At 41.7% G+C, this 14067-nt stretch overlaps 1 long non-coding RNA gene across 1 annotated transcript; it reads left to right on the top strand.

Moving 5' to 3' along the window:
• The first annotated feature begins 1301 nt into the window (after positions 1-1301).
• Positions 1302-8552, top strand: LOC141278118 (uncharacterized). Its single transcript, XR_012330441.1, has 2 exons — positions 1302-4239; positions 5678-8552. It is a non-coding gene; the product is annotated as an uncharacterized lncRNA (long non-coding RNA).
• The last annotated feature ends 5515 nt before the right edge of the window (positions 8553-14067 follow it).

Genomic DNA, 14067 nt, shown 5'->3' with positions numbered 1-14067 from the left:
TTATATGCATAAGCATTTGCTCTAAGATTAGGTATTACTTTTTTGTTTCAGTTCCAAAATCAACATATATGGGATAATTTATATAGAAACTGATTTTGTAGCATTAAAAATGTATCACATTTTAGGGGCTTCCCTAGTGGTGCAGTGGTTAAGAATCCTTCTGCCAGTGCAGGGGACATGGGTTCGAGCCCTGGCCCGGGGAGATCCCACATGCTGCAGAGCAACTGGGCCCTTGCGCCACAACTACTGAGCCTGTGCTCTAGAGCCCGTGAGCCGCAACTACTGAGCCCAAGTACCACAGCTACTGAGCCCGTGTGCCTAGAGCCCGTGCTCCGCAACAAGAGAAGCTACCGCAATGAGAAGCCCATGCACCGCAACAAGGAGTGGCCCCTGCTCTCTGGAACTAGAGAAAGCCCTCGCACAGCAACGAAGACCCAATACAGCCAAAACTAAAAACAAATAAATAAATTTTTAAAAAATGTATCACATTTTAAAAATGGAAATTAAAATTTCAGGAAGTTCAAAATTTGAGGATTTTTTTTTTTTTTTTTTGCAGAAGAGTTGATACTATCTGTACTAGGTAGTATGAACTAACAGTGTGATAGCAAAAGTTAGGTATGAGCATAGCTAGTGAAAAAGACCTTTAAAAACAGGTTTTGGGCTTCCCTGGTGGCGCAGTGGTTGAGAGTCCGCCTGCCAATGCAGGCGACACGGGTTCGTGCCCCGGTCCGGGAAGATCCCACGTGCTGCGGAGCAGCTGGGCCTGTGAGCCATGGCCGCTGAGCCTGCGTGTCTGGAGCCTGTGCTCCGCCAAGGGAGAGGCCACAACAGTGAGAGGCCCGCGTACCGCAAAAAAAATAAAATAAAATAATAAAATAAAAAAATAAAAACAGGTTTTAAGAATGTTGGTTATCTCACAGGCTGTACATGTTCATAGTTACGAAGCATTTTTGGCTCTGAAAAGTTCCTAATTATTATTATGCTTATGGAATTATCTGCTTTATGTAAATGCATTCAGATAGTTTTTGAAGAAGTGGGTTTTTTTGGGGGTGTTTTTGGTTTTTTTGCGGTACGCGGGCCTCTCACTGTTGTGGCCTCTCCCGTTGCGGAGCACAGGCTCCGGACGCGCAGGCTCAGCAGCCATGGCTCACGGGCCTAGCCACTCCACGGCATGTGGGATCTTCCCGGACCGGGGCACGAACCCGTATCCCCTGCATCAGCAGGCAGACTTCCAACCACTGCGCCACCAGGGAAGCCCTGAAGAAGTGTTTAAAAATATTTTAGATGCATATATACCTTGTGAACACTCGAGTTTGCTTATTTTTTTAATTAAAAAATTTTTTAATTAATTTTTTATTGAAGTATAGTTGATTTACAATGTTGTGTTAGTTTCAGGTGTATAGCACAGTGATTCAGATATATATATCTTTGTCAGATTCTTTTCCCTTATAGATTATTACAAAGTATTGAGTATAGTTCCTTGTGCTGTAGGTCCTTGTTGGTTATCTATTTTATATATAGTAGCGGAGTCTGCTTATTTTAAAATACGTGTTTCATTCAGTAAACATTAAAAGAAGAAAAGAAGTCATTGCCACATTCATTTTAAACTTTTATGAAATTAAGGCTGAGTTGTTTTAGTACTAATTCTAGCCTTGTAGTGAATGAAATGGATTAATTTAAAGCTATAAATATTTCTTTAGGGGTAAAATGTACATAGATTTATTTCTTGACAAATATTAACAAAATAAAATTATAAACAATACTGTAGGTTATTTTTACTAGATTCTGATGGCAGGTATTTTTAAATTCATCAGCCACTTTCAGTGAAAGAATGGTGACACTTGTAACAGCTAAGAACTGGGACCTGGGAGCGAGACCTGTGCTAGATTTGGGGGGAAGTACTTAATTTTCTGAAGATTCTGAGTCCTCATCCATAAAATGGGGTAAGGAATTGTCTGAGTTGCAAATGAGATAACATCCATAACCGTGTAGCACAGAGCTTGGCAAATAGACGTAATCAGTTAATGACAATTTGCTTTTAATGGTTTTGTAACAACTATATTGTGCCAGGTGAAATTTCTGAAGTCATATCAAACCCATTTACTTCTGGGGTAGAATTTAATATCACTTCCAGAGAATTGTTTTGGTGGAATTTTCTTTTCCTATACTTTTTCTGTTTTTATCGATTTGAACGATGGCTTCGATTTAGCTATTTTTCTTATCTTGAATTAGAAGGAGAAAGCTATAATTTCATTTAGTAGGGGAACAGTGGAGAGGAGCTACCTAGGCGTTGGTCTCTTTTAGGATATAAGTGGTATCCCGATTGACAAGCCTTTTGAAAGTGAATATTTCAAATAAGGCAGAAGCTGTAGTGAGATATTTTCCAGCCAGCCTGGCCCCCTGGCAGTGCTCACAGGAGTGGGGCGCGGGCTTTGATTCACTGACAGGAGTCCCTGGGCTGAAAGAACTATCTTTACAACAGAAGATCTTTTTAGAGAATTCTATTATGTCAGCGTATTATTAATAACTTGTATTAATAAAAGAATATAAAAGTGTTACAGGTTTCTCAAATGAAGAGTTCCTTGATCAGAATGGGATGAAATAATTTTGCTCCGAAACGCCTCGTTAATCTGCCATTGTTAGCAATAAGATGATTCTCCAAAAACCTTAAGCTCATCATAAGTCCCCATTTTAAAAAATTAGATATAAATCTCTGACATCCTAAATGGTGTGCAAAATCTAGATGGTAAATCATCTTCTCTCGTGTCTAATCTGAAGAGCTAGGTGACCACATTGGTCAGAGTTGACCGAAGGCATATGGTCCAACTGTTATGGTTTCAGATGACTCAAGTTCACGGGCTTTGGAGGGAACATTGCAGCTTCTACTGGCTGTTCAGAAAGGTCAAAATTCAAACAATACAGAATGACCTAGAGTAAAAAAGTGTAAGTTTCTCTTCACTTTTTCCCTTTGTTCCAATACTTCAGGCATTAATAACAATTTGGTATCTTTTTAGACCCTTAAAAAACACACATTTATTCTTTCTCTTCCCCTTTACACACACACACACACACACACAAATTGTTACATAAATGGAAATAATCTAAACATGTATTATTTTGCTTGCATGTCTTGGAGATTTCACGTGTGTACATATGTATGTATGCATGCTACTTCTTAATATGTATTTCTCCATCGATGGACATTTTTGTCCATAATCTATAATCATTGATAGGGACACGAAAATAACATGAGACGGTAATGCTGACAATCGTAGTATCAATATATAACATTTACTGACATTTATTGTGTACCAGGCCATGTGTTAATTTATCTCACTTAACAAGCAAATGAGGTACACATATTATAATAAATATTTTACCATCGAAGGGTCAGGCTCAGAGAGGTTAGGGAACAGCCCCAAGTACTTTTAGACCTTTTTACGGATGTACACATGTGAGAGAGATTCCTAGGTGTAAAATTGTTAGGTTAAAGAGGACACCCGTTTTAAATTCTGATGGATACTACTGAATCGTGCTCCAAAAAACCTATGTCAGTTTAATCCCAACAGCAAGGTATGGGAGCACATATTTCTTCATATTCTTACACTAAACAGTGTAAATCTTTTCATTTTTTTCCCTTTTATATTTACTTGATTATTTCAGTTGAACGTATCTTCAGATCTTTATTGGTTATTTGTATTTTTTTCTGTGAATTGCCCTTCCCTATTGTTTGCCCACTCTTCTCTTGAATTGTTAGTCTTTTTTATTGGTATGGGACAGCATGTATGTTATTTACACGCATTCTTTGTCACGTGTGTTTCTGTCTATGGTGTGCTCATAGTTAACTTGTTTATGATGGCTTCTGTCTTATAGGAGATTTCAGTTTTTATGTACAAAATCTGCCAATATTTTCCCTGGTTTTATGTTTTGCTTAAAAAGACCTAGACATCTCAAAACCTTAAGTACAATTTCTTATTCTTCTTCGGCCTGTGTAACTTCCTTTCCATTTGAAATTTTGAGTGTTCTGCTGTAGGGTAGGGTAAGAATCTAATCATTGTGCTTTGACCCGCATGAACCTCAACTTGTAACAGCATTCACTGAACAAGATCTTCCTTCTTCTCACCGAAGCGGGGTGCGGCCTGCGTCAGTGTCAGGGGAACGTTTCATTTCCGCGTGGTCTGAATCTACGATACTGTCGTGAGACAGAGGAAGAGACTCTTGGCCTCGTCACACGCGGAGGTGATTTGTGTGTTGCGGTTCCCATTCTTTCCTCTATATTTGTCTCCGTGTCTCTTCCAGTACAAGCATGGGTCTGTTTTCACTCTGAGATTGGAATATGTGTTTGGTGGAGGTGTGTTTCGTGTCTCAGCCCATCAGTGGCAATGCTGTGGCCCAGAAATGCCCGGGGCACTCACCTTGGCCCGTGCCACCTGTGGGAGCCCCACAGACACTCCACTGGCTGCAGCCCATCTTGTGATGGTGTGGCCAGCCCAGCCCTCGTGGTTCTCGTTATGGTTACCAAAGGCACCTCAACAGCCATCAGGGAACTTTGGCAAAACAAGATTCATGACTCAGGTCCTGGAGGGTCACAAGGACACATCCCAGGGCCACACGGCAAGGTCGTGGGGAGAGAAAGGGAGCAAACTTGGGTTCTGCCTTTACAGGAGGGAAAAGCGAGGTCACTCAAGTGCTCAGTTATCTAGGTCACCCAGGGCTTTCGAAAAGGGGAACTTCACGGATGCAGGGGGGCCTGACTTCGTCCAGTCGTGTTTCTGACACTGTGTGTATTCGAGATAGATGACTTTGAAGTAGATGCTTCAGCTATCAGAAGCTTAAGGTCAGGTACCTACATGACAATCAAAAACGCCGTACCCTACGAGATGAAATAGGAAAAATCCATTATGATCTAATTTTGCTTATTTTTTCCCCTTGTAAGGGCAGGCCTCTGTTAGAAATGGTGTTTTGGGGGGGCATTTATGTATCTAGAGAGGAAGGAGCCACCTAGGTTCTAAAATCTCTTACCTTTGTGTAGGCGGTCTAGAAATCCTTTAGTGGGACAAACAGAATTTTTTTTTTTTTTTTGAGGTACGCAGGCCTCTCACTGTCGTGGCCTCTCCCGTTGTGGAGCACAGGCTCCGGACGCGCAGGCTCAGCGGCCATGGCTCACGGGCCCAGCCGCTCCGCTGCATGTGGGATCTTCCCAGACCGGGGCACGAACCCGTGTCCCCTGCATTGGCAGACGGACGCTCAACCACTGCACCACCAGGGAAGCCCAAACAGAATTTTAATCTAGAAATAGCCATATGGTAGAAGATTTTCTTTTTTCTTAAAGAATATGATTTAAAAATCGAGTTCCCTCCATGTAAAAATCCCCAAGATATTTTGCTAATGTGGGAAAAAGCAAGGGGGTGGACTAGTGTGTGTAAGGTGCATGTTTTGTTTAAAAAGTGGGAAGAGGAGAAACATCATATATTTGTATGTATATACAGAAACTCTAGAAAGATATCTAATAAAATACAGATGGTTTTTACCCATTGGCGACAGAGATGGGGGTGGAACTGGCCAGGTGTGGAAAAAACCTGAGAGGAGACTTCTTGCTGGTGACAATTTTAAACTTTCTAGTTTGTGAGCCACGTGAAAGTATTACCCATGTTTTTTTTTTTTTTTTTTTTAACAGGGAGTGGTCAGTAGTGAAATGCAGCAGGAATTTCAGTAAGGCGAGAATGGGAAGTGTCTATCGTGTTTCCCAATGATTTGTTAAATTATGAACTTTACCAGAACAGGTTCGTGGGTATGTGAGTGGCTGAAGCAAGACTGCGTGCTGTGAATTGAAATGTGGATGAGAAGCATTTTTATTGTATATTACTGAGTGAAGAAACCACCCCAGGACTTCCCTGGCAGTCCAGTGGTTAGGACTCAGCACTTTCACTGCCGAGGGCCCGGGTTCAATCCCTGATCAGGGAACTGAGATCCAGCAAGCTTTGCAGCATGGCCAAAAAAGAAAGAAAAAAAGAAACCACCCAAAACGTAGTGGCTTAAAACAAGTCATTTTACTCTCCCACCGGCCTGAGTTGACTGGGCTCAGCTGGGCGGTTTCTTCATGTGATATCAGCCGAGGCTGGAGTCACCTGGGGACTCAACTGGGTCAGGGCATCCATGATGACTTGCACGCGTGGCTGTCACCTGGGAGCTGAGCCGGGGCTCTTCACTGGCTTTCCTGGATACGGACGTTCTGTCTGGCCTTGGCTTCTCCAGGGTAGCTGGGTGCAGAGAGACTGCGTACCCAGAGCAAGGAGGGGACGCTGTTTTCATAAAGGTGAGACTGAGAACTGGTCCAGCATCACTTGCAGCCCATTCTGTTGTTCAGGCAGACCTAGGGCCAGCCCAGAGTCAGGGGGAGGGGACATGAAGCCACCTCCTAATGGGGAGAGTGACAAATCATTTATGTCCATCTTTAAGCAGTCGCAGGAAGCCTTTGCCAGAAATTAATTACAACTGAAACATCCCCTGCACAACTCATATTAGAAAAAGTCCTAGCTGAGAGAATTACAAACTTACTTGCAGAAAATTTTAAGATTATGACTAACAAAAAATCTGCATGCCCTACCCCCTGTGGAACAAGGAGGAATGTAACGGGCAACTTAGTCCAAAACGTTTGGGTAGCTTGAAAAATTGTGTTTAGTGAGTTTTGCTTTGGATTAATGCCCTCTGCTTACCTTGACGGAAACAATAAACCATCACAGGCAATCTGCTTGTGCATTTCTCTCAGAGTACGGATGATATCCTCTACATTACCTATGTGAAGAGCATTAAAGAATTTTTTCCAAATCCTAGTGCTAGGAAATCTTTACTTTCTGTGAAGAACTGATACGATTGTTTCTTATAGTCAATGCAAAACTGATTATAAAGAACATCCGAAAAATTTACAGGTCCAATTTAATAATACTGTAGTGTACGACTTGCATACATTTGCGTTAACTACACCTTAGTGATGATTTTCTATACCAGCTAGATGTTCCATGAGGTGAATTGCTATCTATTTCTACTTTTCCAGTTTAATGTATGGTCCTTATAAATCTTCTAAAATCTTTTGTAAAATAAAATAGAGAGTACATGAATGAATAAAGGGAACAACGACAAAAACATTGTTAGGTGGATAGAGATAAGACATCTTAAATGTATACCCTTATGACTGAAAGCCAGAGTTTGTTTGGTAGGAAGGCTAGAACAGAAGAACATTGAGTCTCTAAGCATCTGAAGAAATCTCAGAGGAATTAGAAAGGGGATGCTGGAGGTCCCAAAGATACTTCATCTCTCAAAAACTCTTGGTTAGAGCTACCCTGTACTTTAAATTGAGAAAAAGAGGGATTTTCTTAATCCAATACCTAGTACCTACAAAGAGCCTACAGCAGACATACTGAAGGGTGATCTAGTGAATGTTTTCCTTCTTGTAACAGGACACGTACGTCCGCTATTACATCTTCAATTCAGCTTTGTTCTGGAGGTCCTGCCTAGTAGAATAAGGGGAGTAAAAGTATGAGGAAGAAGGAGACAAAGCTGTCGTTTTTCACCGATGATACTGCAGAAACTAAAGCAGCCAATGAAGTATTCCTGGTTATCAGGAACAGAGGAGAACGAGAGCTGGGAAAAAGATTGCAGAACTAAAAATGTAGGTGACAAAACAAAAGGGGACATACTGGCTTGTGATGGAGGCTTGTAGCCATCTCCCAAATCTGTTCTCTTTTATGGTAATTGAACCCTTGACTTACAACTTGCCACTGAGAATAAGGGTATTGCCCAGGGTCTCTTACAGCTAGGTGAGCCTGTATGACTAAGTTCTAGTCACACTAGCATGTGATGAGAAGTGGCACATGCGGCTTCCAGGAAGCATGCTCTTACTGGAGTGTGGACGCAGTGGCAGCCGTCCGTTTTGGAGCACGATGCATCTTGGAACTCCCTAGGAATAGCAGAGCAATAGGAAAAAGGAACATGGATCTCTCCCATCATGGAGCAGCCATAGGGCCGCTGGATACAACTGTGCAGTTGGACGTGACATTAGTGGGTACACGTCGCAGAGACCACAGTGTGAATATGACCCCATAGAGTGGTGCAACAGACATCAGGAAAAATGAGTATCCTGCACAACCATACACAGTATCCCAGCGTCACCTGCTCCAGGTAGGGCTACCCCGAGGAGTAAGTCTTGGGAAGCTTACACCTAGACTCTTTCAAATACTGTTACTTTGGATCTCTGCTACAGGTGCTGAACCTCCGTTACAGTTCACACAAGGTTCTAAATTGGGAAGAGGGTGCAGTGTCCTTTAGCAAAGAAAGGAAGTCAGACAGAGTAGTAGCCAAGGGGCAAGATGAATTTCACATTTGTTGAGTGAATGCTCTGTGCAAAGATCTACGGTAAGAGCTGGTGGAAGATACGTGAAGGACAGTTCCTGTCCTCCAGGAACTTAAAGTCTAGTGAGGAAAAACCCATCTATAAACTTCAATAACTTTCGGGAATACAACCTTCAAGGAATTTATAATCTAGTAAAGAAAAATATATTTATACCAGTAATTTTAATACATGGCAGTGAAGTGTGGCTCTGAGGCAGCAATCTAGTAGGAAAAGACATTTATACCAATAATATTAAGTGGGAGCTGGAGGCATCCCTGATGTTAAGCAGAGTATAATTAGCTAGCCCCAAGTTTCCGAATCACAACGTTCATCAGTTTTCCCTTCAGATAGCCTTAAGTTATGAGACACAGTACTAATTTTTCTATTTCAGTGCCCTAAGACATCTGGCTTTCTGCAGCACGTAAGCAGTTTGCCTAGTGTATTTTAAAGAATTCTTCTTAGTAAAAGAAAGAGAAAAAAAATCAATATTTTTTTTATTTGCACACAGATGAAAACATGGTTGGCCTCAAAGGAAAAAAAATCTAATTTATTTTACAGTGGTTTCTAAATATTACTCCAGAGAGACTTATATTTATGGAGAGTATCAATATGACTTTTAAGAAACTTACATTATTTTGGTGGTGTTGTTCTAAACAGACTATGATAATAATAATATCCAATAAAAGAAAATGAATTTGAAAAATAACGTGTGTGTGTACTGGTTATGTGTGGGCGGGGACCAACCACAAGTTCTGCAAGTCTTTTCTCAATATTAAGACTGTTGTCGCTGGAGTGGCAATTTGCTGTTTCAGCCCACCATGGATGTTTATTAAGGATCTATTCTGAGCAGTGCTCTGCTGGGCACTGTGGAAATGTGGGTAATAAAACAAATTCTGCATTCTCATACAGTAGGCCACTGCCCAAAAGGAGGTATAGACACACATACTCATAACTAACCAATACAGAGTACTAGGTAGAGGCCCAAGGAAGTACGAGTATGTTGGGGAGGAAACTTCTTTTGTATTAAAAAAAATTGATTTACAGAAAGGGGTGGTAGGTGGAATTTGCCTCTCAGGGTCAGGTTTGCTGACCCTGTTCTAGAAGAAGAGAGACTACAGGTGGGGATCTTCTCTTTTGGATGACAAAGGACAACCTTAGGTCAGATCCTTTTCTTCCCTGGGTAGCTCAGTTTGTTCTAAGACAGTATGTCCCCTTAGGGTACATTCCCAGCCTAAAAGTCATCGCCATGGGAATATGGGCTGTGATCATCTGTTATAGCTATTTTGGTCCATGAAAAAGGGGTCATGGAATCTATTTCTTTGCCTGTATTGGAGATATGGTAAGGAAAGAGTCCATGGTCTCATTCTCCAGCTGTTGGCCAGTCTGGCAGGAGGCTCGCTGGTCAGCATCTCAGAGTCTAAGAGCAAATCTTTACCCACATTTCTATGTACCAGGGAGAAGATGAATTCTTACTGGGTGAAGCTTAAAGGACTTCATTGGAATGATGGGCATTAAGGATTGGAAACATTCCAATATGCAGAGTTAGAAGTGAGTTTGGGGCTGGGGCAGGTTTGGAAAGAGGGAGGGGGTAGTGCAAACCTATAAAACTAAGAGGCCAGAGCATGTACAACAGAACCAACAGGCACACGGTGGGCTACGTAATAAGACGCACGGCTACAAGGGCCGTTGTGTGGGTTCTTGCCCCGTGGAGAGTCATGGTCTTTATTCAGCAGGCAAAGGCCATCAGAGATTTTTGAACGTGGTGTTGACGATTCCACCTGTACTTCCTCATCGTGGGAGGAGCTGGAGGCATCAAAGATCGAAGGCTGGAGACCAATTAGGAGGCTGCTGCATTATTCCAAGCAAGAAACACTGAGAGACTTGACTGAGGGAACATGAGAGAAAAAGCGAAGGTGGATGAGACATTGGAGACCTTGTCAAGAATGACGCTCCAGGGTTTGGTGCCTGGGGAGAGATGGAAGAGGAAAAAGTACACCCTCAAACGGTCCTCTGAGTTTTCAGCATGTAAGTTATAAATATGATCTTATCATCTAACAGAAAAATAAAACACAGTAAGCATTGTTTATATTTCCCCCAAAGATACACATTAATGGAATCCCACATATCGGTAAATGGCAGGTCTATTTTCCTCACCTTGCAGTCATCATCAGCATAATATTTTCCCTCATAACTCACAGCTTGTTGCCTTAACCTTCAAAGCATATCCAGAATGCAAACATTTCCCATCTCCACTGCTGATACCATTTGGGGGTTGGCTGCCATTTTCTCTTGCCTATATCATTACTGTAGTCTCCTAGCTATGTTCCCCAGTTCCTCCCTGGCTCCCTGTCATCTGCTCTTAACACAGCAGTCACTTATCTTTTTATAATTTAATTTTTATTTTATATTGGAGTATAGTTGATTTACAATGTTGTGTTAGTTTCAGGTGTACAGCAAAGTGGTTCAGTTATACATATACATATACCCATTCTTTTTCAGATTCTTTCCCACCTAGGTTATTAGCAGTCAGTTATCTTTAAAACAAAAGTAGGATCACGTCATCCCTCTTCTCAAAATCTTCCAGTAATTCCCCACTTCGCTTAGAGTAAAAGCAGACCTTCTAACCATAGCCTACAAACCCTCCATAACCTGCTGCCTCACTACCACCTTCTGCCTCACTTTCTTTTGCTACTTTGCTCTGGCCAAATCTGACACCTTGCCGTGCCTGTAAAATGCCATCCAGTCTCCTTTCTCAGGGCCACTGCACTTGCTGTTACCCTTCCCTTTAGGTGTTTGTCACTTTGCCGGAGCAGCCGTCCCTGACTACCATATGGTGTAGCAACCGTATTCCCTCCACTGCATTCTCCAGGCATTAGACTCCAACTTAGTTTTTTTCCATAACTCTTGACAAACTATGTATCTATATAGTTTGTGTCTCTCCCTCATAGGGACTGTAAACTCAACGTGGGCGTGATTAGTCTTTTTCTTTTCTTTCGTTACTGCATTTCCAACACCCAGAGCAACTTGGCATAGAGCAGATATTGAAATATTTATTGAATTAATGGAGTCAACAGAAGGCTGAATTCCACAAGTGCATACTAGATGTTCCCGTCGGGTTTTTTTCTGTGTTTTTTAAAATTTATTTTATTGAAGTATAGTTGATTTACAATGTTGTGTTAATTTCTGGTGTACAGCAAAGTGATTCAGATATCTATATCCATATCTATATCTATTCTTTTTCATAGTCTTTTCCATTATGGTTTATCACAGGATATTGGTTATAGTTCCCTGTGCTCTACAGTAGGACCTTGTTGTTTATTCATTCTCTATATAATATTTTGCATCTGCTCATCCCACACTCCCAATCCATCCTCCCCCTCCCCTGCCCCCTTGGCGACCACAAATCTGTGCTCTGTGTCTGTGAGTCTGTTTCTGTTCTGTAGATATGTTCATCTGTGTCATATTTTAGATTCCACATATAAGTAATATCATATGGTAGTTGTCTTTCTCTTTCTGACTTACTTCACTTAGTATGATCATCTCTAGGTCCATCCATGTTGCTGCAAATGGCATTATTTCATTCTTTTTTATGGCTGAGTAGTAGTTCATTGTATATATGTACCACATCTTTATCCATTCATCTGTCGATGGACACTTAGGTTGTTTCCACGTCTTGGCTATTGTGAATAGAGCTGCAGTGAACATAGGGGTTAGATACTCCCATTGCTAACACGTACCTTTAACATAGCATCTGATGTGTTAAGAGAAGCACCTCATTAGAAAGTTCTGGTAAACTACTTCTGGTAAATTGTAATTGCAAAAAAAAAGCCTAGTCTTAACAAATCCAAAATCTACAACATCTTGGTAACCATGCTGCTTCACTGAGTTCTAGCAAACGAAAAAGCTCTGAGGTGTGGGCTTAGGTTAATGAGTGATCTGGGCATTATTTTTCAAAACAGCTCTAATCTTCAGAATTCACTCAAGCAATCACATAACAAAATTCCTTCAACAACTATCTATATACCAACACCGTGCTCTGGGCATGGAAAGATGGAAGGTTGTTCCTACCCTCAAGGGCCTTACAGGCTGTGAAATAAAAGAAAAAACAGGTCAGCCTGCAACTAAAAATGCGTGTGTCAAGTGCTTTGTGGGGTGAGGGGTAGCACAGAAGAGGGGCAGCTAACCCAGGAAACAGTCTGCAGAGGAGGCCAGGCTGGGGCTGGATTAGGCGGATTTCATGTAAATGGAAAAGACAGAACGGGGTGTGCTAGGCAGAGGCGACTGCAGCCTCAAGCATGCAGTGCTGGGGGAGTTTGGGAAACTCCAAGTACTTCTGTGCGGCTGGTACACAGGTATCTTCTGAGAGGTGATGAACATGAGGATGGAGGTGTAGGCAGAGCCTAGATTATGAAATAGAAGGAGACACAAGGCACATGTACGATGGTCATTCTGATCGGGGCACCTCGTGATAGAAAGGGGACCTGTAGGGAGGAGGGGGTCAGACAATGCATACATGCTGTTGTATTAAAGTTTATATTTAATTCCGGGTGTTGTTTAATAGTACTTTCTCTAAAAAAGCTCTCAAGTATTATACAGTAAGTGTAAGAATAACACTTTGGTTCTGATCACACATCAGTTTTGATTAATTGAATTGATAAGTTCATTACAGACGGAAAGTTACACACTTCTGTTTTATTTGTTTCAGGTAAAGTTAATGGTACAATTTGTGATTTTTAAGATTTCGAAAGTATTTCCCTTTTCTCTTTGAGAGTTCCTATTTCTGAGTCTGTACTCCTGTTTCAAGGCACGTAAATCATTTTGTCAGCTCAAGAAGGCCCTTCCACCGTCTGAGGGCGAACAGCCTTGAACTACAACTGCAAGATTTTTAGAGAAAATTCCCAGCCTTTGGAGCAGGCGCGGCAATCTCTCATGTTCTCCCAACTAATTGATGGTTAGTGGCTGCCGGGGCTCTGTGCCGGGCACTCGGAATCGTGCCAAGATCATGAGTGACGTCTGTACGGGCAGGAGACGGCCAGTGGTGGCGTGTGTCTCTAAGTGTTACCACCCCTGCTGAGGAGAATATACTCTAACAATTCAATCTGGTGGCAGTGCTGAGAAATCAGACCACTCTTTTTAGCCTTCTCTCCAAAGCCTTTGAACCCTTGAAATTTTCTGAACCACGTTGACTTTTAAACTCTTTGAACCATAAGAGACACAGGGACATGAAGTAACTTGCCCAAGGTCATCCAGCTGATAGTTGGTAGATCCATGATATAAAAGCAATCTGTTTGACACCAAAGATCATGTCCCTCTCTTCTTTTTTTATATTATGGAGCTACCAACTATGAGCTGGGTGATGTTGGGCAAGTTACTTCATGTCTCTGAACCACAATTTCCACATCCATAAAATGGAGAAATTAATATCAGCCTCAGAAGAATGTTGTACCTACCTCATCGCTTTCATCACATACCATCATTCTCTCAGTATGCTCTAGGTTGGCAAACTACTGCCTTTAAGCCAGATTGAGCCCTGTTTTTGTAAAATAAAGTTTTATGGGAATACAAAAAAGAAAAAGAGAGACACAGGGACTGAGTTTTGACACATGAATGCAATTCACGGCCATAAGCTCTCAGACTTCCTTTTCCTTGCTCTCGACCTACTTTTGGCTGCTAGACAG

The sequence above is a fragment of the Tursiops truncatus genome, chromosome 2 (genome assembly GCF_011762595.2).
Source record: "Tursiops truncatus isolate mTurTru1 chromosome 2, mTurTru1.mat.Y, whole genome shotgun sequence".
NCBI classification, from domain to species: domain Eukaryota; kingdom Metazoa; phylum Chordata; class Mammalia; order Artiodactyla; family Delphinidae; genus Tursiops; species Tursiops truncatus.
This window is presented reverse-complemented; position numbering and strand designations above follow the sequence as displayed.